This window comes from Suncus etruscus, chromosome 2 (assembly GCF_024139225.1).
Source record: "Suncus etruscus isolate mSunEtr1 chromosome 2, mSunEtr1.pri.cur, whole genome shotgun sequence".
Taxonomy (NCBI): Eukaryota; Metazoa; Chordata; class Mammalia; order Eulipotyphla; family Soricidae; genus Suncus; species Suncus etruscus.
Window position 1 is genome coordinate 73,119,376 of NC_064849.1, and position 25,398 is coordinate 73,144,773.

Here is a 25,398-nt window from a genome sequence, read left to right on the forward strand (position 1 = left end):
GATTTGAAAAAGCATTTGATTACAGGGAAACAAGAGGGAAATTTGAGAATTATTCTTTCTTGATTGTGGCACAAAGACAATAGGTTTTTTAAAACACAACTAATATGATTAAATAGTCATAAATTCAAAGTGAGATACATAGAGTGAAAAACTGCAAGTATGTATTTATCTAAATTAAATCTTAATCAAAACTATAAATAATTCTGTAAATTTCTTAGGAAGCCTACACTTTTTTGTAGCAATGTTAAGGTTTTTTAAGATTATTTTTTGCCATCTACAAGTTAAATTCAGGACTAGAGAAATAGTAAGCAGTTAAGGCACTTGCCTTGAATACAGTTGACCTTGTTATCCCCAGTACCATATACTGAATACCACAAAGGTGCAAAGTTCCTGTGTACAAAGTCATGAATTGTGCCTAAACATCCTTGGATATGACCAACTCCCAATAAATTTTAAAAGTAAAGATTATAAGAATAAAGTTTTTAGAAAGTGATACATTAAATTCTTTATAATCTAGGTACTGAGAAAGAACATTTGACATTATGTTGATATGTTATATAGTCCTTTATTTTTAACTCTCTTAAAGAGATCATTGATATTTATTAGTGGAACTACTATTATATCTATTATTTAAGTTTAATTACTTGATGTATTAATTATAACACCATAAAATATATCATTATAAACTTTCAATACAAATTGCTCACAGATATATAAAGTCGCTTTACAAGTGCTTGCTTTGACAGCACATATACTAAACTTGAAGTTAAAAAGTAATTTTATGAAAGGATAACAAACTAAGTATAACTAGTATATAATTAAGTATTGATTACCAGGAAGTACAAGTTGGAGTAGCTATGCACTATAATTGTTATATATTTTGATAAATGATTAGTATAATTTCTTAATTCACAATGGAAATCAGAAGATGGTATTGTTGGACAAGATTTTAGAAAAGATGAACCTGTCACTAAGTTATTTTACATTGAGCTTATATTAATCCTTTTTTTGTCTCCTCTTATCCATCTTAAACATGCCTTTTCTTATAAGACACTATTTAATAAGTAAAAAAAAATAGATCTAAAGTAATTGCAATTTGTCATTTTCCCCCAAAACTTAACAAGTAGCAAATTCTTGTGAGAGGTTTTCTTTTTACTCTGATTTCATATTTTTATGCTTCATATAGTTTTTTTGCAATTCATGTTTTTAAACCTTTATATCTCCCCAGTATATAATATTGTGCTGTTTATTTTGGAGCTACACTCAACATTGCTAAGTTACTCTTGGCTCTGATCTTTAGCAGAGATCAGGAGATTATATAGAATGACAGAGACTGCTCCTTCTGTACCCTGTTGTCCTTGTGCAAGGCATCCTCCTTGCCCATTGTTCTATCTTTCTGACCTCCAATATGTAATTATTTATGATAATCTATATCTTCTTTATACTTTAGGAATTTATTTGAATAATTCTATCTTTACTTTAAGAATGTTGTTTACTTCTGTCTACTTTTGTAGTCTCTCTTTTTATATATGTCAAGTTTTCTTTCTATAGATCATTTAATATCCCAAATAATTCTGCTTTGTTATTATTCACATCAAATATTGACCATCCTGCATTCTTTTCTCTACCTTAGAAAAATCACCTTTTCATCCTTGACTGCTTCTGAGAGAGGGTAACCAAAATGAGGAAAAGGTAAATATTAAGAGAAGAGTGAGATGAGGGTATTTGTCTTCTGATTTTTCTTTCTACAATTAAAGGAGAGAACTATTTTCCAGTCTAAAGTAAATAGCTTTCTTTTTTTTTCTTTCTGGTTTTTAGGCCACACCTGGCAGTGCTCAGGGGTTACTCCTGGCTGTCTGCTCAGAAATAGCTCCTGGCAGGCACAGGGAACCATATGGGACACCGGGATTCGAACCAACCACCTTTGGTCCTGGATCGGCTGCTTGCAAGGCAAACACCGCTGTGCTATCTCTCCAGGTCCGTAAATAGCTTTTTTAAGGACATTTTCCTATATTAATTTGGTTATTAAAAATCTAATAATTATTTTTTGTGCATTTCTAAGATTTTCTTTGATTTAGGTGCTCAGAACCTGTAACCACACTGTGGGACTAAATTGTCTTTAAATGATTCCCTTTATACTCAAATTGTGAAAATGTACATTTGCAAAAAAGTTTTCTTAAATTATATGCAAATATATAATATCTTTATCTTAACAGATTATATATAATTCATATACTAATTTTGTCAAAATAATTATAGATTACATTTTTCTTTTTAAATTCTTGGATAACTCATACTTAAGAGTAATCCAAATTTTATACCTATTTTATTTTATATTTTTCTCCATTTTTAAAATTGATTTTTAGATCACACGCAACTCTCTTGGCTCTGTGCTCAGGGAACATTTATTACCCAGTTTGAAGAACTATAGACAAGCTTTTGACACCACAGCAGTGACATGCAGGGCAAGTACCTGACTTGCTGTACTATATTTTTAGACTTAATAATCTAATTTTTCAATAAGATTTTATTAAATAATAGAAGATCATTGATAAATAGCATTTATACAGGTCATATTAATTATGAAAACAAAAATATATACACCCTTCCAAATAAAATGTATACATTTTTATATTTATATTCATCATTTCTCTTGATAGCTTTCTTGATTTTCTTAGAAGTAGGTTTGAATATATGATTCAACAAATATGGATATCATGAAAATCAATAAACAATAAATCAAAAATCATATGTTGCATTCTAAGTCCTTGACCACTCAAATAGTAAGTAATGAACATTTACACAGTAAAGAGTTTACTCTTTGCAAATCACTCAGTAAGTATCCTTTATTATTTGTTTAGTATGGGGTTCCTCACTTGCCTTTGCTTCCGGCCTAATCCTGGCTTTGAATTCAAAGATTACTCAGGTGTGGGGATTCATATGGGGTGCCAAGGGTCAATCCCGGGTCAACAACAGTCAACGCCAGTGATCTTCACAAGTATTCTTTGAAACTCTATGATCTATTTTATATAATATTTGTCATTTTAATCGTGACTATTTACATAAATTGATAAGAAACTAACATTTGTCTAAAGAGTTCATGAGTAAATGTAAGTGTGATTTCTTGCTAAATTTGTATTAAGTTCATTTAGGAGAACTAATTATCAACGGGCTACTCAGGGACACTACATAGAACTGATTTACTCTATCTAGAGCACAAGTGTGCAGCCCTCTGACTGGCAAGCTGATTTCCACCCAGTGAGGGTGAAATAATTACTGTGACCTTTGGATAAGGTGGGAGATATAGGGTGAGACAAGTACTCTCTAGAGAGCTATTAACAGCTTCTGAGCAATTTGCTAATAGCAGAGTTCCCTGTCTAAAAATCATACAGTTAAGAAGATAATTGAAAACCATAATAAAGAGTATGTGCAGAGAAAGGACAATATAAAGTAAAATTAAATGATTACTTAAAAATTGATGAACTTTTCTTGCAAAGTATACAGTGATTTGAGAGTTCTGCCTTAGAAAACATTATGAATAACTTTAATTAGACTGCATTCAAGTGCAGGTAGAGTCACTAGAAAATAAGACAGACATACTTAGCTGATCAGCATTTCACTTAATATTTTTGATTAGTTTTCATTTGTTTCATTGTGTTTGTATTTTTGTCAGCACAGAAACTCAGATGCAGAATAAAGATATATTTGTATGGACGCATCCAATGTTTATATTAATGGGCATGTATCCATTTATATTATATACTTAAAAGTTGCCTCCAGTTCTAAAATTTTGAACTATCCCATGATGAAAATACACATTAATTTATCATGCTTAACAAGAATTCAGCAAACCACTTGTATAAGTGAAGAATATTTTACCCAGAGACAAGAGAAAGGCTTATGAAAAATGAGAGACTACAGAAAGAAAGATATCAGAATGAAACATTGTGCCATTATATTTATTTTTCTTCAAATGTACTTCTCAAAGTTTGTATTTTGACAGTTCAGAAAAACAAAGTAGTCACATTTTCATTTTTCAGCAATAACAACAGCTTTAAAGTAACCTGTGTAGCTTCAGTATGTGACTGTATGTTCATTTTAAATTATTATCCATAGCAACTCAAGGGATTTCTGAGTCTCCTTTATAAACTGAATAGCTGTTTATGTTTTTGCTAACATAGTGATTTATACAGAGATATATAATATGTTCTTTTGGAGATGTTGAGATGACTGAATCATATTTCCAGAACTATCTATACCTTTCCTGTTTTAGAGAAACAGCCATATATGAAGTTTAGATTTTAAGAGTCATACTGGACATTTGATTAGATTTACATGCATTTTTTCTATTATATGATCACAGATGAGATATCATATTTGATTACAACTATGATAAATTCCACCTTTAAATTGATGGAATCCGCTTCTCTACAACTGAGGTCACATATTTTCATATGACTTTGTGGGCAGTTTCCACATGGCAGCAATACAACCTCCCCCAACAATTAAGATAATAATATAAGGAACAAGAAATTAGAATCAATCCCTTACTCAGAAGGTGGCAGAACCTTCCATATGACAGACAGCAGTGTTGGTTTGCAGATTCCAACACAGAGGACAGAAGAGAATATAGACTAGGAGTAATGGAAAAACCCTTCTCCAACACCACATTTTCCTCACTAGAGAAGGCAATAAAACCACCAGCTGTAAGTCTAAAAGTTGTATAAAATGTCACCCATTTTGTTGTTCAAAATGGCATCATATTTCATATGTATATTATTATTTTTTAAATTTTAATTTAAATGATGCCTTTGCAATGATGCCTTTGCAATCAATTTTAATCTGGTATTTTTCTGTTTGTGTCTGTTTATACCATTAATATGTGCAACTATATTGGCATTATCTTTGGATGTCCCACTCTCTTTCACTGGCACAGGTCATATTGCCATCAGCCAGTGTAATTGATAAAGGACATGCCAATGCATCATTATCATTAAAATGTCAAACATAGTTTACAAGGTCATTGATAATGTTCACCAATGATTCTCCAAGACATAAATTTGTTTTTACTACACGTGAATTGGTATTTTATTGAATATACATGTATACTTACATTTTAAAATTAAAATATAGAATGTTTTTAGAAGAATTTTCTACTGAAGAATGTAGAATACATGCCTCTAAATTTTAGAGTAAATTCAGTATATATAAAATAAACAAAGGTAGAAGAGTGAGTAATATGTTCCTATAGAATCATAGTTTTCTTTCAGAAACACAAGATTATTGGGTATGAGAATTGCACTGCTAGGGATGAGAGAGAAGGAACAGGAGTTAAGAGATTGCTTGCATAAAAAGAACCTTTTTCTTTTTGGTTTTGGGGCCACACTCTGTGCTCAGGGGTTACTCCTGGCTATGTGCTCAGAAATCACTCCTGGCTTGGGGGACCATATAGGATGCCAGGAGATTGAACCGTGGTCCATCCTAGGCTAGCGCAGGCAAAGCAGATACTTTACTGCTTAAGCCACTGCTCTGGCCCCCAAAAGAACCGTTTATGATCATGACACCATAGATCTCCCAGCCTTACCAGTAGTAATCCATGAGCATGTAAACAGAAATAAACCCTAAATACAGCTTTGTATGCCCCCAAAACAAAAAAATACATTTCTTATTTAATATGCATTATATTTTACCAAATGTTTAATGACAAAATGAATACAGTTTTATTTATCTTTAATATTCTAAACTATCTAGTTTTAAGCCCAATACATTAGAATTTTGGCTAAAAGTCACACAATTATATTTCCTGTCAGTTTTTATTAGTTTTATATGTTTAGCAAATTTTTCTTCTTCAGTAAATTTAAAATGTCATTCAAGAAGAAATTCATGTGATATATTAATACAACATAATGCTGTTCACTTATTTAAAGAAAAGATAGATTTTCAGAAAAAAATATATAACTGTTTTTTATTATTTTTACCGAATGAGGACTAAGACATGTTAATTCACTAATATTGTATATAGAGTATATTGATACAGAGTATATAAAAACTGTTCATTTGGAAAAATGGAGTAGCTTTTTTCTTTACTAAAGTTATTTAAAATATACAACTTGATACGCTTATTTTAGAATTTTCTATGGTGATTTTACAGTATGAAATAGAATTTCAAAGTGGCATGGTGTTTCTAATCTGTCCTAGTCTTTTGAATCTTTTTTAACTTATCAAAAATAGATTTGATTATACTTGCAACATATAAAATAATTTTGGCAAATAATAATTTCTCTAAACATAACTTGGTCAGAAATAGATGATTGATACATCTGAAATAATGCTTGCTGAATCACATGGGCATGTCAATTGTGCAAATGAAAAAAACTACTAGCCTTAACTAGTTTGAAAAATTGCTATAGACAGGGGCCGGAATGATAGGACAACAGTAGGGTATTTTCCTAGCATATGGCTGACCCAGGACGGATCTGGGTTCAATCCCCGAGGTTCCATATGTTCCTGGAGCCAGGAGCTCATAGCCAAAAGTTACCACTGAGTGTCACTGAATGTGGCCCAACCCCACCCTCCCAAAATGTTATAGACATAGTATCTATTGTTTACTAAAATATCAAAAACAAAGGCTGGATGATAATACACAATAATTTTCTAATCAGAGAAGGGAATTAAAAAGTTGAGATTGACTTATGTACTTTATCTTGCTATTGTAGGAAACTCCCAAGAAGATTGAAAAACATGCAAATTTAATTAAATTTTAGAGCTTAAAAACATAGAAAATTAAATGTCATTAACTACTTTAGATTAGAAAACTAAAGTGTGAGCTAAAGAGTATTATCTTGGAGTTGGAGTGACAGCACAGTGGGTAGGGCTTTTTCTTAGCTTGCAGATAACCCAGATTCTACTTCTGGCATACCATATGGTCCCCCAAGCACTACCAGGAGAAATTTCTTTATGCAGAGCCAGGAATAAACCCTGAGTGCTGCTAGGTGTGCCCCCCCCAACAAACCAAAACAATATAGACAAATTAGCAAAAAAAAAAAAAAATCTTTGGGGGCCGGCAAGGTGGTGCTAGAGGTAAGATACCTGCCTTGCAAGCGCTAGCCAAGGAAAGATCGAACATGGTTCGATCCCCTGGCGTCCCATATGGTCCCCCCAAGCCAGAGGCAATTTCTGAGCGCTTAGCCAGGAGTAACCCCTGAGCATCAAATGGGTGTGGCTCGAAAAACAAAAACAAAACAAAAAAAGATCTTTACCTCATAGAACTAAACGTATTTAATGAAAAAGGGATTGTATAGTACAATGTGAAACAACTATTGAGAGGATATTACAATATGGAGATTCAAGTAAAAATAGTTAACATATAAAATTTAAATTTAGATTGAGCAATTATGTTTTATTATTGTTGTTGTTCATGATATGAGATCTGTGGTTTACACAATGTAAGCATATAGTACCAAGAGTCAGGGTACCAAGAAGGATAAATGAGACAGGGACTTTTACTGATTAGACAAAAATAGGTAGTTATATATTTATAGAAAATTTTGGCTCTTCAATTTCAAACATAGACAAGCTATGTAGCTTGCCCTTGCCACTGATGATTACTTCTCTTTTGATGCTAACATTTCCCTCATGCAAGTACAAACATTTGAAGAGAAAAATTCTATAAGATAAATATCAGGCACCTCTGTAGGGAGTAGTTGTACTTTTAAAAGTAAGAACACAGAATAAAATTATCATGGGAAATAAATCCATAAGAAAGAAAGATTCTTCTACATTTCATACTTTGGGCTTTATAACTGAATAATGGAGAAAAATAGGAAAGATAATGGAAGTGCTTCCTTTTTCTGGTAATAGCAAGGAACATCAAGAAATAAATTGCACACTTAAACTAAATAAAACATGTTTTGATAAAATGTTTTGAAACACTTAAGGCTTGGATGAAGAATTATACTATAATATGTATAGTATACGAAACAATTTTGAATCATAAGGTTTAGTAATTTATATTTAATAACCTATTAGTGTTTAAGAAAATAACTACAAAAACACAAAAAGCTAGAAAACATTGCCAAATTTGATTTTAAGCCTATATGGTTCAGCTTTTACATGCATTTGATGTTTTTATTACTATTATCAGTAAATGCAAATTAATCATGGATGCTGTTATAAAAAGAACTAGTAAATTTGATGTACTAATCACTCTTCTCAGTCTTATAGACATTTGAAAATAGAGCTATTTCTTCATTCTGTTGGGTCCTTATCTTAAATTTAATATCAAAAGCTTCATTCTTATTCAAGTGCTTTGATAATCACTGTATCATAGATGATCCAACACACAGAAAAACATTATAAACAGATTCAGAAATAGAAAAAAATCAATATATTAAAACTCACACATTAGGGGGCTGGAGAGATAGCACAGCAGTAGGGCTTTTGCCTTACACATGGCTGACCCAGGATGGACTTAGGTTCTATCCCAGGTGTCCCATATGGTCCCCCAAGCCAGGAGCGATTTCTGAATACATAGCCAGGAAAACCCCTGAGCATCACGAGGTGTAGCTCAGAAACAGAAACCATCAAAACCAAAAAAATAATAATAAAACTTGAAATCTTAAGAACAAAAAAAGGAAAAGAAGCAGAGTTGCAGGGAAAATTAGTTTTCTTGAAGAGTTCCAAAATGCACAAACAGGTCTGACAAAAGAAAAATTAAATTAATAATTATAAAAAATAATTATAGTTTACTTCCATTGATACATATCATTAGAGAAAAAAGTAAATAATTTAAACATAGAAATGACTTTTTTGGTGGAAAAATTTTTTGTGTATGTATGTTTTTCAATCAGAGATCCAAATTTAAAACTATGGATTCAAACTTATCAAAAGAGAAATCAGTCATTTGACCTTAAATATTCCATGGTTTGAATGGATAATAGAATCAACATGATTTTACTTTGAAGATGTGAGTATTCTTGTCACATTAAATTAAACAAAAGATGGGCCGGAGAGGTGGCGAGGTAAGGTGTCTGCCTTGCAAGCACTAGCCAAGGAAGGACAGTGGTTCGATCCCGGGGCATCCCATATAGTCCCCCCAAGCCAGGGGCAATTTCTGAGCGCTTAGCCAGGAGTAACCCCTGAGCATCAAACGGGTATGGCCCAAAAACCAAAAAAAAAAAAATCAAACAAAAGAAAATTTTAAGACTGGGTCTGGAGTGGTAGCGCGAGAGGTAAGGCATCTGTCTTACCTAGAACGGACTGCAGTTCGATACCGTGGTGTCCTAAATGGTCTCCCCACACCAGGAGCGATTTCTGAGCACATAGCCAGAAGTAACCTTTGAGCATCAACGGGTGTGGCTCAAAAAATTAAAACAAAATTTTAAGTTTGATAAAGAAATATTTCATGTCAAGAATGATTGGGACCGTGGCAGTTGCACGGAGTGGTAAAGCATCCATCTTTCTTGCCCGTGCTAGCCTAGGACAGATTGCGGTTCTATCCTATGGCGTCCCATATGGTACGCCAAGCCAGGAGCAATTTCTGAGAGCATAGCCAGGATTAACCTCTGAGCATCACTGGGTGTGGCCCCCCAAAATCCAAAAACCAAAAACAAACAAACAAAAGAATGCTTGTTTTTTGGTTGTTGTTGCTGAAATATTATCATTTATTTAAAGGAATTGAAACATTGGTGGGGGACAAAATTGAACATAATTTATTGTTACATTTAATATAATTATATTAAATGGATATAAATCTACAATGTTCAAAAGAATAGATCTGATTGTATGTAAAGAGCAAAGTCAGCAAAGAGTTATTGTGGTATAATGAATTTTAGAACATAGAGCAACTTTAGAAAAAATAGAAAGATTACAGTAGTATAGTCAACATTCTGGAATTCCAAGTAATTGTATTGACTATTTTTATGATTTTTTAAACATTTTTCTTACTATTTTTATATATAATTCTTCATTTGCAGAGATGGGAAGCAAGTTTAGTTGTTAGAACTTTCATATTGATATATATTTGGGGGGTTGGATCACACCCAGCTGCGCTCAGAGGTTACTACTTACTCAGCTCAAAAATCACTCCTGGCAGGCACAGGGATGCTGGAATTCAAACCACTGTAGGTCCTGGATCAGCTGCATGCTAGGCAAATACCCTACAACTGTGCTATCTCTCCAGCCCCCATATTGATATTTTATAATGGCTCACCCAAATTTTGAACAGTATAGAAAATTTACTGCTCTAAAAATTTGCAATGAATCATTTAGTATGATTGACTAACTGGTTTGATGAAGAGTAAAGAAAAAAAACTTACAATATTATAGAAATGTTTAGTGTCAGACACTTGTGCAGTCAAGCTATGATTGCTCCCTAGCAATGCATATGGTTCCTGAAGAACTGTTGGAGTGTGTTGAGTGTGGCATCAACTCCCCAAAAGTCTTACTTAATAGTTCAAGTGTATTATTTTTCCACTGTCTAGAAAAATAGCATGAAAAAAGAGGCCAATAAGAAACTAATTATAATAGATGAAAAGATAGTCCTAAATTTTTATAATACGTACCAGTAGAAAATATTACTCAAAGTCTAGTTTAACTAATTCATTTATCTTCATGAGAATAATAATGTGGAACTTAGTCAAAGTTTCTATTTGATCTATATGAATAATGATGTATAGTATGGCCTGTTTACTTATATATATAATATTTAAAGATTCATGCATAGGAAATATATATTAGTAGAGATTATATAGAAATGACTTCATTAAATTCTGTTCAGTACATTATAATGTATTACTAGGAAATATTTTAGTTACTAAAATTATAATTTTATTTTGTATTAGAAGTTTATATATGATTTAAATTTTTTATAATATTGGGGTTTTTCAGAAGACAACATTCAGTGGTAATCAGGACTAATTTTGGGTCTGTGCTCAGGAATCATTCTTTACAGTGCAGAGAGACCTATAGGATGTCAGGGGCTAAAGCCAATTTGGCAGAGAGCAAAGCAAGCATCCTACCTACTGCACTATCACTCCAGCCTCTGATGTTCATATATTAGTCTTATATTCAGTCTATGATTACTAAAATTTGCTATTCAGAGATATTTATATGCTAACTAAAATACTAACATAAGATGACTCCTTTCTAAATCATTAACTATAATAATTTCAGTAAACAGCAAACAAGTAAAATTATATTTTGAGCAAATATACCTATATTTTAAGAAAAGGAACATATATTAGATATATTGGGAATATTTTAGGAACATTTTTATAAAATTCTGTAGCTTTAATTAATGAAGTGTGCTGTTTGTTATATTTTACATAAAACATTATTATAAAAATAAGAATAAAGCATTTTAAAATATATTAAATATTCAGAAAATAATATTTTATTACTAAAATGTAATAATTTTATTATATTTACACATAATATATAAAATTATACAAAATAAATTTGTTTTTAAACATATTAAAATTATATCCTGAAGAGTTAGTATAGTCTTTTATTACTGAAAAGTTAAAAAAGAAAACACAATACTAGCATTGTTTCTATTATCTGTCTGAAAATGTCTGTACTAGCATACTGCTTACATTTTCTTGACATGTTAAACATGTAAAATATAAGAAAAATATATTAAAAGAAACCTAATTCAACAGAAATATTTACAAAGAAGAAATAAATGGTTTCATAAAATATGATTAATATCATTTCCAGGGTAAAGCAAAATTTTCTACCCCTTCAAAAGAACATTTTATTTCAAAATTTATTTTAGGTAGTTACTTCATTATCATCTCACAGAATAATTCGGTTTCATATTAAAAGGATTATTTGATAATTTTTCATAATGCATATAATAATTGTAAATGAAAAATTTATGTGAAGAATATATATTATGGGCAGAAAACAAAATTTCATTACTTTATATTAAAGAAAACATATACAATATATATAAATGTGGTATTTCTACTATCAAATAATGTGCTTATAAATATCTATATTTACTACTTCAGGATAATAATTTGAGATATTTAGAAAGTTCCTTGGATCTGCTTTTTGTTTTTGTTTTTTTATTTGCTTATTTGTGTTTGTGTGATACCCAGTAGTGATAATACTTAACTCTTTTCTCTGACTCAGGGATCACTACTGCCTGACTAGGGTAACATCTGGGATGTGAGGAATTGAATCTGGGTTGGTGGTGTGCAAGGCTGTAAGATGTCAACTGCTGTACCATTGCTCCACCCAACTAGAATCTCTCAAGAAATACACTTTTGATCCATTCAACTTATTTAAATCATTATTATTAAACAATTAAACTGTATAACATTATTATTAAATCATATCATTCAGAAAAGACTTCAGGCTAAAGAAATTGGGTAACAAACTGCCAGGATTACTAGAATTTAGACTAAGAAAATAGGAAACTATCCATTAAACTAAATAAATTACATAGCCCTTCATTCCAAAATTATGAAAATATAATTATAAAGTACATCATAACCAAAAATAACAGACTTTGACAACTTTTTGTTTTCTCTAAATTTAAATTCATGAAACTGTATCAGACAATTGAAATACATTTTAAGTAACAATTGGCTGTAAAATAGTTATTCTGTTTGGGGGAGTATTTTTGGTTTTGTTTTTTGGGCCACACCCAGTGGCGCTCAGGGCTTATTCCTGGCTATGCTCTCAGAAATTGCTTCTGGGTTGGGGGACCATATGGGAAACCGGGGAATCAATCTGCCGTCAGTCCTAGCTCCGGCCCTCTTCTGATATTTTTTAAAGTTCTGGATTATTTACTTTTCTTACAATTATATTAAAGTTAATATCATAATAGTTCACAAGGTATCTTTAAAATGGATAGTAACAGGGGCCAGAGAAATAGCACAACACGAAGAACAGATGGTGGTTGAATCTGGTATCCCATATAGTCCCCTGAGCCTGCAAGGAGTGATTTGAGCACAGAACCAGGAGTAACTCCTGAGCACCATTGGGTGTAACCCAAAAACCAACAAATAAAATAATAAAATAAAATAAATTGGATAGAAACAGTCATCTGTTTTAAAGAAAATTATTTTGTTTTTATTGAAAACATATTAATGAATTTGGTCAACAGTAAACATTTGTTAATGATATTTTAATATTATTTTTCTAAAATATTAATTAAATAATTACATTTTCATGATTAATTTTCATGATTAAAATTAAACTCATCCATTCATGGGAAAGTTTATAACATGTTTAAGTAATTTGGCATCATAATAATATATTTATTATATGCAAAGATGCTTGGGTGACTTACACCTTAATATACTCAAATACAATCTATATGTTAAAAGTTTGAATAGTGAACACACATAATGAACAAAAATTTTTCTTGATTTAACACAGTGTGTTAATGTATTTACTAGTAATTTATTCACAGTACTAAGTGTATTTTTTAAATTTGATTTTAATACATAACATAAAAAGAAGAGGGATGCATTTTTCTGAAAAAGTTTTAACTAATTTAAAGAACATTTATGTCAATAAATTTAAATTTAAATTTATTAAAGAACATTTATGTAGATAAAGTACTCAATGATACTATTAGTGAATTTTCATAAGTGAATGGTGTAAGATAGTAATTGTGTATGATAAAAATCTAAGATAAAAATAAATTTTACTTAGTTAAGGTTAAATTTTTATTCTATAAAACTAAAGAATGATTATACTTTTAATATACAGATGTTAAATTAAATATTTAGGTGTGTCTATCATTTTTATAATTTAACAAAGATAAGTACATTTATTTCCCAAATGTAGCTCAGGAATTATATGAATATTCCTTTAAAATATTTACCTGATATTTATACATATAAATATATATATTTTTACAACAATCAGGGCTCAGGAGTTTCTCTTGGCTCTGAGCTCAGAAATCGCTACTGACAGAGTTGGGGAACATATGGAATGCCAGGGATTGAACCAGTGTTGGTGATTGGTAGGCTGCATGCAAGGCAAGTGCCCTACCGCTATGCTATCACTCCAGCTCAGGTTTTTCTTTATTTAATTATTATGTGGTATTTTATATAATATGAACCAAATTTATAAGTATTCAGAATTCTTATTAATTAATAAGTTATGAGTATAACTGCTTATAGAATTGTGACCTCTCAATTATTTTTTATAAAAAACTATAAGTTATTTTATTTTAAGAAACAATGTTCAGTTACACAAGATATTCAGTAGGATATTTTGACATATTCAAAGTCTACTTACCAATGCCGAGAAAATTTTGGCATACAGAAAATACTCAATATAATTTCTGATAAAAAAGTACTATCAAAATGCTCATCAGTTCACTCTCCCAAGCCCTTAGAATAAACTAAAGAAAAATGTAGCAAGAGGGGCCGGGCGGTGGCGCTAAAGGTAAGGTGCCTGCCTTACCTGCGCTAGCCTAGGACGGACCGCGGTTCGATCCCCCGGCGTCCCATATGGTCCCCCACGCCAGGAGCAACTTCTGAGCACATAGCCAGGAGTAACCCCTGAGCGTCACCAGGTGTGGCCCAAAAACCAAAAAAAAAAAAAAAAATGTAGCAAGAACATGTGTCATCATGGACTGATCCATTGTCAAATGTAAACTGTATGAATATCCAAATATACTAATGCTTTTTTTTAGAATGTTAATTTTTTGCTTCTATTTGGTGAGAAAGATAAAGTCATAAATTTTAATTCTGCCATCTTTTATCCCTTTTTAATGTATTTCTATAATTATTCACTAAGTTATTTATGATATTTTTTCCATATGTATGGTTCAGAATTCTGATGTATAGACTAGTAAAAAAAACTTCTATAAAATTAAATTTTTTTTCCATATGTATGGTTCAGAATTCTGATGTATAGACTAGTAAAAAAAACTTTTATAAAATTAAATTTCTAGTTTTAATAGTATATAGCTTTACCTTTACTTATACCATACCTTAACAATACATTTTCAGTTACCTCTACATAATAATGTTGGGACATAAAACATTTGAAACCATACCTCCAAATTATATGGCATGATCAATACTTAGTTTTGAATGCATTTATTTAATTAATTTAACCAAATTTGAGAAATCAATAGAAAAAGTAATTTTTTTAAGTATAACTTACATTTATGTTGTGAATGGAAAATATTTCATAATAACTATCAATATTGGAAAAAAATCTATTCTAGATTTTTGGAACACTAATACAGATACACATACCTAGGCAACATCTATTCCATTGTGGAATAAAGGAAGACAAAAGTGTCCCTTTTACTGAATTCTTTAGTCAAAATGACAGTCCACGCTGAAACCTTCCTGCATTCTTAGAGAAGACCTGGTCATTCATGTGTAATTTGTATAGCATTATGGTTAAGGAATTTATTCCAAACTTATTATTAGTACAGTTTAAAAATTATAATGATAGCAGTGACAATACATGTTTACTTAAGGATCTCCTACAGTATTTTCTTTAGGCACTGAATTTAGTTGTTTAGCTGTGGCAATAACACTTTACTACAGACAGACAAAATTTCTCATATTAATTGTACTTCTTTTTTACTACTGTTCACACCAGACTGATACAACAAAGCCTCAAAATGACATATTGAAAGAGAAGATCCAAAGAGCTGTTTTTCTTAATTATAGTTGACACAAAATCAAAATTAAAAGTGACAATTCAGAACTAATGGAGAATTACTCAGTGGAACTAACTTATCATTTTTAAACATAATTTTTAAGTTTTGCTTTAAATTTTTATAGCCACTCTCACCCTTCCCTTCTTGTTCCTGGACAACAATGTTGATAAAACTGGAAGTAACATTCTAAACAAAATAAGTCAAGAGAAAAAGGACAAATATTAGATGATTAATGTATGTATAGGATACAAAGGAACAGATCAAAGAATAAATTGAAATAAGTGAAACATCTTTGTAGTCTGATTTTGGAACTGCTTGCCAAATAGACATTAGAGAACTGGAAAGACAAAGGTGTTCCCTGGGGTTAATTGTATTGAGATATTAAGACCTAAAACGTGATGTACTAAGTCATCCCACCCCCATCTTGCTATATAAGCTTACCTGATAGTAAGACCTGCCCTTTTCTGGGAGGGGTCTTTGGGAGGTATCAAGAGAATTACCTCAGGGGCAGGAAGAGGATTTGAAGGATGGATTGAGAAGGATTCAGCTGGAGAGAGGCAAGAGGAGTGCTGGCAGAATAGAGAGTTAGGACAGACAAGGTTGAATGCAGGACTGATTAAGGATCCAGCCTGAAAGGTTTTAAATCTTAGAGTCCACACATGTTAGCCAGGACTTGAATAAAGTTGATGTCTCCTGAAATCTGATTGTTCTGAGTTATTTCCCCACTGCTAACTTGAACCCTCGGACCCACCGGCTGAAGGGAGTTGGAGGAGCATGGCCTGAGCCAGCAGAGAAAGGCCTCACCCTTCATCCAATCTCACCATCATCCAGCACATCAACAGTAATATATATTTTAAAAGCAAAATAAAATTGTACCCATAATACATATCCAAATTGTCAATTAACATGATCTCAATTGGAATCAGTTAATTAAAATGATCAAGTGAAATGATTGAAACTCTAAAAAAATTGATAATCATGAATCTGGGGTAGAGGAGTTGATTAATATTATATGCACATGTGCTTACATTTACATTTTCAAAAGTTTGAGTATACATTATGTATCCAAAGCAGAGTTTTTTGGCAGATTGAATACTCAATCTTCATGATCAACGAATCCCAACATGCAAACTAATCTATGGATAAAAACAAATGAAAGCCACCAGGTGTTTGGCTAAGATTCAGACAAAAAGAGAATATGTTCATCTGTACAGCAAATAGAGTTGATTAAAATTATTGATGTAGCAGGGCTCCAGAGTTAGATATATTGGATTGTTTCATATGGGTCTCTATAGTTTTTCTCTTTATAGATGAAAAATCACTCTAGAACTATAAAAATAGAACCTTACTAGCAAGTGTATCCTCAAAAACATACATGTAATCACTCTCTGTCAAAACTCTTCCACCTCTGTATTTAAAGATATAAAACAATTCTCATTCTGACCCTAGTTATAATTTAGAAAAGGACTTCAGGGGTTGGAGAGATAGCACAGGGGTAGATCATCTATCTTGCATGTGGCCAACCCAAAATGTACAGTGGTTTGATTCCTGGCATTCCATATGGTCCCCCAAGCATGCCAGGAGGGATTTCTGAGTGCAGAGCCAGGAGTAACAACTGAGTGTTGCTGGATGTGACACCAAAAGAACAAGAAAAAAAAGTAAAGAAAAGAACTTTATAAATTATATTTTATTATATTTATATTACATCATATCATATTATATTATAATTTATATTACCTTATATTATATCATACATATCATATCATATTATATTGTATTTATATATTATAATATATTTATATATAATAACTATAAAACTTAATGATATTTAAATAGGGATTTACTTTATAAAAGTCAGAAAATTCATTGAAAAATCTCTTATTTGAACAGAGAATCTGACTGGAGACTATTCCTTAGTGTAGCCTGAAAAGATTCTGTAAAGGGATTTATCTGAGCATTGCGGATGTACTCTAAACCTCCAGCTTCCACAAGGAAAGCTAGGGCTGTTTTCAACATAAAGCTAAAGGAAGGTCAAATTTAACCCTACAAAAAGTAATACTAATAAGAGAGAAGACTCAAAGGAAAAAACCTAAAGCCTTACTTTGCTACTCTAGAAGAGAAGTCTACAAACATTTGAACTGATTTTCTCTCTTTTGCTCTCTCTTTTTCATAGAAAAGGGTTAAAATGACAAACTAGGTGAAATTGCTTGTTATGTTAAGGGAAATAGAAAGGATAGCAATACATTAGCTTCACTACTTTAGCCTTGACAAAGATTCATGAGATTAAATTTGTGCCTCAGTGTGGATCCCACTGAGGTTTGAAAATGGAAAGTCATTTTGAAAGGATTTTTGTCCAAAGAATATCTGCCTTGATGAAGGATTTGGATAGGACACTAAAAGTTGCAGAAAAATATTTAGGGAAAATAGTAGTCAAGGTCTATTACATTAGAAATGAAGTAGGTGGAAATTATTATGCAGAGTGAAATAAATCATAGGGAAAGAGACACAGAATAGTCTCACTCATCTATAGGATTAAAAAAAATAAAATATATTTTTGTAATAATACCCAGAGAAACTAGAGATGAGGGCTGGAAGGACTGGCCATGACACGAAGCTTACCACAAAGAATGTTGAGTGCAGTTAGAGAAATAACTACACTAACAACTATCATGACAATCTTAATGAGTTAGAGAAGTAGAATGCCTGTCGGAATACAAGCAGGGTGTGGCAGAAGGAGAAATAGGAAACATTGTTGGTGGGAAGATTGCACAAGTGAAGGGGAGAGTTCATTTTTTATAAGTGAAACCCAACTACAAGCATGTTTGTAAACAGAGTGCTTTAATAAAGATATTACCAAAAAATGAAGTATTGAAAGAGGCATTGTCATGCCTACTATTCAAAAAAAAAAAATAAAGTGGCTGGATCACACAAAACCACCAGATATATAGGAATATACATCTCTTTTTTTAAATTTTGTTATTCTTATCCATTGCACTGTAAGATCAGTGATAGTAGGAGAATTATGAAAGAAGCTAATGGAGTCATTGAAGTTAAAATGGAGATTAGTGAAACTGTTATCTTTTGTTTGTAGGAGTCCTGGTTTCCATTACGAGTACCACATCTTCAGTATGTTTTAAGTGTTGCTACTTGCAGTTAAAATAGCAAATATTTGAATAGAAAAGGACTACCTACTGATTTTTGTGATAACAGTGAGTCATGGAATAAACATGATTTTAGTATAGACAAAACTAAAAAAAATAATATGTACATATGTTAAAAACCCACCAATAAAGCACTTACTATTGTTGATCACAAATAAAGCAATGAACTCAATACCTCAGTTGAGAGATATCAAATAAAAGTGGCCAGAATAATTTTCCCGTCATTATTTACAAGTAAATTCTATTTTTTCAATTTGATGCCTATTTTAACATAGATTATTCATACATTTGATATATGAACACAATATGTAATACATTTTTTCATAAAATGTGTTTAATGATACAATATATTTACTATTTTTTAAAAAAAATAGACCATACCAATCTATTCTCAGGTCTTATTCTTGGCATAACTTAAGGAATGACAGCTGACTGCTGTTGACTTCTGAGGGATCAAAGAATCAAAGTAGGCTTGGCCACATGCAAGTCGTTACCTGTTCACTGGACTATCAATTAGATCAAATAATCTTAACTTTAATTTTAAGTTTCATCAATTATATTTGACCTATATACTTCTTTATTTGGGGAATGTATAATTTTATAGAACAAAATATCTAAAATAAAATATATTTTATAGAAAATAAGTTCAATTATTAAAGGCTATAAAGCCATGTCCTACTCAACTCATAAATGTAAGCTAAAATTTTAAACTAAGATTTCTATCTATTACTTATTGAAAACTGCATGTTAAAATCCCAATGAAAACATTGGTTTTGTTTCATTAAATCAATTGTAAGATATAAGTATATTTCATAGTTTATCACTCCTAGAAACCATGAGATACTAAAATACACATTATGTTGTAAGTACTGAAATAGAAATTCAAATATGAGTTAAAGTAAGTCAATTTTTATGTCTCCTTTTCCATGCAAATTATTACAAAAGCATCTATTGAAAATAACATAATCAGAATTGATGAGTATCTTCTTTTTATGCACAAAATTGCATTTTTCATTATATTGTAAAGAACCTGAAAACAAATGTTTAAAGAATTAGCATATATTTTATGAGGCCATGATATTTAAATTATAGTGGTATTTATATACAATGACACTTGCAAAAATATATATATATACATATACATATATATATCAAGAGAGACAGAGAAAAGGATAAAGAAAATAAAATTTACTCTGTGTTAAATAATTTTGCTTTAGATTTGTATAATGCATTTAATTAGTATTTAAGCCATATGGAAGTAACATTATCTATTACTGAAATTAGAAATACACCTCTTTGTAATCAATGTAAAATCAAATTAAGTAGTTTTATTAACACAGACATTCAGTACTTTTTATTGGCAATATGTTCATTAATGTTTCAAAGAAGAACACTATCTCTATATAAAAATTACTGATCCAGATCATGTAAAGTTCTTAAGAAACAGATGTGCAGTTTTTATAGTTTACTCAAAGGTAGAAAGCATATTACTGCACTTTTTCTGCATTTGCTGAGACAATTATAAAGATGAAACATTATGTATCATTATGCCAAGCTTCTTTTCAAGGGTGTGGGGAAAATTTACAATGTTTTTATTGGCACTGTAAATTTTAAATATATTTTAGTTATATTTGACTATATTTTCATACCACTATTTTTAGCAGATCTAGTAACAATTCCCATTTTTCCATAACATCTCTCTTAGATTATTTCAGAGTTGTCTATAATTTCAGTTCTATATATTTGACACTCATTCAGAAATGAAAATAATTATAGATCAGCCAAATATTTCTCTAGGAAGAGAGAGTATATATACTATGAACCTTTAGGATTCAAAGTAAAAATGTTTCTGGTATCAAATGTGTGAATAAATTATTTTTATATGTGCCAAATATACACATCTACCAATTGTTAAATCTTCTCTGAAGCTTTTACATGTACTGATATTTGACATGTAGAAATGACTATGTTTGACTTTGTAAGATAACAAAAGATTGACTTTATTTCAGTAAATTCAACTTAGACTTTATTTGACTTATTTTTCTTATTTTCCATATTATGTGAAATATTAGATTTCTTTCTTTATTATAAATTGAAACAGATATCGAGATAGGCAACATGACCTTAAAATGAAAATTTAGAGCTGTTTATTTGGGAGGGAGAAGCCAGATGATTTAGACTATAGAAAAATGTGTCAAGAGATGACAAGAGTTAAATAAAATTGTAATTATAGTTGTTACTATGATCTTAGGTACCTTTAAAATTTCCAGTGGCTTCACTTTTAGAGATAAACAGGTTTTTGGGGACACAGTACACAGGTATTATATAAATATATTATAAAATATTATAATATTTTGCATTATAATATTTATAGTGGCTGATTATTTTCTCAAACTCAAAGTTAACAAATTAATATCAATTGTACATAGACGTACTGAAAAAGAAAATATAAGATCTTGTCTTTTCAAACAACATATATATATTTAGAGAAATATATGATAATCAAAAATAAATCAAAAGAATAAAGAAAATATTGGATAATTTTATACATGCTTGGAACTTCTGCCTCAATTCTTTCTGGAACTCCCATAAAGAGAAATTATTACTCTGAAATTGCTTCCTAAAGTCCTCAGTTATTCTTAATTATTTATTTTGTTTTTTTAAAAGGCTTTTTACCTAATTTGTCTAGAATACCAATTGATTTCAACTTAATAACCATTCTTGAGCCTTTTGACTAGAGTAATATGTTAAGCTTTGTGTCTAGTTATGTGATTATGTTTTAAATTTTCTCAATTTTTCATTTATACATTTGAGATAATTATTGAATTATTATACAGTAGATATTCTTTCTTATTACAATGAAACTGTTAGAGCTATTGTTTTCTCTCCAGAAGATGACATAGACCATTATAGATTTCAATCGTCTCTTAGGCCTTTGTAATGATATTCTCATTAGTAGGGATTCAGTTACCTGTCTTCTCATTATATCTATGTTTCATATGTATTGAGGACAGGTGCAAAACCCCTTGTTCCATAGCTCTAAGTAATAGCAGAATTTTCATTATCATGAGTGCTTGGCACTTGCTGAGATGTTAAGAGTGGTGACTGTGCCAGGCATAAATACTCAGAATTTATATTTGTGATTGCCAAGGTCTAGTTTGACACTGATGTAGAGCAGGCCAGGAAAATAATCAGTGACTTTATGGTCTCAATGACCTGGCACTGACTGTAACAAGTTTAAGTTTTTCTGAACAGCCATCAAGGGAATAAAAATTGTGAAGCCTGCCAATGACTATGAGAATGAAATTAAATGGGCTAGGGTGGAGATTGGTTGTGCTTTGCCTGCCAGCCTCTAAGGTATGTCAGTCAGGTATACCCAGGTGGCCCTTGAAATCTCAAACCTGAGTGAATTTGAAAACTGCGTGGGAAATAACTTAGTTGAGGCCATCATGAAACTTGAGTCTGGCATGTTCAGGAGACCAGCAAAGAGAAAATATAAGCAATAGATTCTTGCTTCAGGCTGCATGTGATTTGAGAGGTTTTTGAGATATCTGCTTGCTACAGGAGTATGATGAAACAATCACTTGTATGACTAAATACCTTTGCTTTAGTTATGTATTATGGATGGGATTTCTACAATAGGCAACTTTAGAAATTGATAATTTGGGTAAAATACTTTCAAGAACATTCATTCCATCTTGGTTTGTTAACCAGGAGAGTGGGTTTCAATATATTCTACTGTGGGACTTCTCTCAACAAGACAGAATACACCAAGACGTATGTTCTCACACACTGGTATAACAAATGCTGGGTCAAACACCAGTGGGTCAGTAATTCTGACCTCAGATTATGCCCTATAGTTCATTCCATCCTTAATCCCAGAATTAATAGTATAGGGTTTAATGTATTTGTACCTTACTCTAGGTAACATTATGCACCTTAGAAATCTCTACTTGAGCAGTGAAATCCTCATACAGCATGAAGTTCATTCTTGGTGAAGTATCTGTATGTTATCTGACTAGCTGCTTTCTTCTTGGTCCTTGAAGTGTTATCTTGTTTTGTCATATGCTGCAGGAGAATTTCTGTGTAGATTAAACCTTATTTTAGAGTTTGTTTCTTTTGTTCATTGAAGAATATAAGTTCTCCCAAATCAATGTTTTTGGTACTGCCTCAAGTTTTAAATAGATTTTAAACTACATCTTGATGTGCTTTTACTTTGCACTTGTCTGTAATTCCCTAATTTCTTGAGACATAACTATAACTACTATACTCATTAATTAGCAAATGCTTTATATTCTCCTCTCAATCTTGGGTTAGAAAAAAAAACAAAAAAAATGACTGTAGGTATTTATTACTTTATGATATCTAAAAGTTAGACAGTATTTGAGACTCAATGTTTTTACCCATTTTGGGTAATTTTAGGGAAGAATGGAGCTGAACAAAAGATATAAAAGGAAAAGTCAAAAAGAGGGCCAAATCTCACAGGAAAACTAATAACATTTCTGTACTTTCCTTCTTGTGGAAATAATTATTAGAATAATTACTACACTTAGAGGTGTCTTTGTCAGAATGAATAAGATTGCATTATTTGTGATTGTTTCTTTCAAGGGCAAGTGTGCTAATATAAATTTTCTTTCCATCAAAAGAACATCATCAGATTCCCTAGTTTTGACAGGTAGAACACTCTGAAATAAATAGACAAAGTAGACATAAAAGTCAAGTTCATCTCAAGTAAATTTAAGTTGAAGCAATTAATCAATAATGAAGTAATGGAATTTTAGATGAGTTGAAAGGCTGATACAGATTTTGTCATGTTAATATCAGCATGTATAACTGGGAACTTCTGCCATATAACTTATTCTCTATGGTAATGTAGGACTTCATATATCTATATAATAACACAGTAAGTCTTTTTCCTCAAAAGATCTTATCTGCAGTCAGTGAATGTTCTAAGACAGTGAATGATTGGTGAGCCAGAGTTAATCTCTGCAATATGATTTATAATCCTGTCTGGCATCGTTATGCATAATATCCCTAAGAATGTAACATAGAAAGAATATAGCAATATTTTATTTTAACTTTTTGGTACTGTTCCTGATTTAATGTAGATACTTTTAAACTATCAGTTTGTCTTCTTTTCCCCAATGTAGAGTATATTACATTCCTATCAAAATGAAATAATTATTCATAGAAAATTTCAATATATGTAGAAAATAATAACCTTGATTTATTAGATTATACAATACAATTTAAAACTCAGCTTTAAGATCTCAGCAACCAGTTTGACCTTGGATAAATGATATGATGCTAGATACCATATCCTCAATCAAAATAGGTACTTTCTTCTTTTTTTTGAGGGGGGGGTCACACCCTGCAGCACTCAGGGATTACTGCTGGCTCTAAGCTCAGAAATCACTCCTAGCAGGCTCAGGGGACCATATGCAATGCCAGAATTCAAACCACAGACCTTCTGCATGCAAGGCAAACACTTTACCTCCACGCTATCTCTTTGGCCCTGGGTACTTTCTTTTATGTTATCCATTCTTTTGTTTTTCTTTTGGGGGAGGACATATACCCAGCAGTGTTTGGTTTGGGGCACCTTATTGTGGTTAGTCATATGAAAAGCAAGCGCTATACATTCTGTACTATTTCCATAGATCCCCAGTTAAGTTTCTATAAAAAACATATTATACTTCATTCAAAAATAGAAAATAAGTAAATAAATTGTAATATTACATTACTTAAATAACAACAACAATAAAAGGCTTCCCTAATAACTTAGTGGAATTTTATGCTTTATTTTGTAAAAATATAAAAATGCTTAAATAATAGGACTATTTTTTACTAAAAAATATCTTTTCAAAGAACTATGCAATCTTAAATTACAATGAAAATTCAGAGAAAAATATCACAATATTTAATTGCATGCTTTAAAAATATTATTTTTTTAACACCATGATACAAATTTGTTTATAAATGGATATCAGTCTTACAATCTACACCATCCTTTACTAGTGAATATCTCTCACCACCAATTTCCTCAAATTCTCTCCCATCTTCCCCCTGCCTATCTCCGGATAGCCATTTTACACTGCTCTCTCTCTCTCTCTCTCTCTCTCTCTCTCTCTCTCTCTCTCTCTCTCTCTCTCTCTCTTTTCCATTTTAGGCACTGAGTTTGCACTATTTATTGTAAATGAAGGGATATCATGCATATCATTTTATCTTTGTTCAGCACCCAGTTCTTGAGAGTCAAAATTTCCAATTATCATTCTCTTAGTACTCCGTTCTTTATTTAGATCTTTGATGATTTTTCAATTGTGTTTTACCCTGTGTTAAGGAAAAGAACATTAATAATTTATAGGCTAATATAATCATTTGAGAACTATGTAACGCTATATAAATATAAAACTACATTTAATTACATTTCAATATATTTAGAAAATCAAAATTTATATATGAATCTATAAAACAACTGAAAACCTTTTAAATAGAGCAAACTTTGGGCCGGCAAGATAGCATGGAGGTAAGCGTTTTCCTTACATGCAGAAGGACGGTGGTTCAAATCCCAGCATCCCATATGGTCTCCTG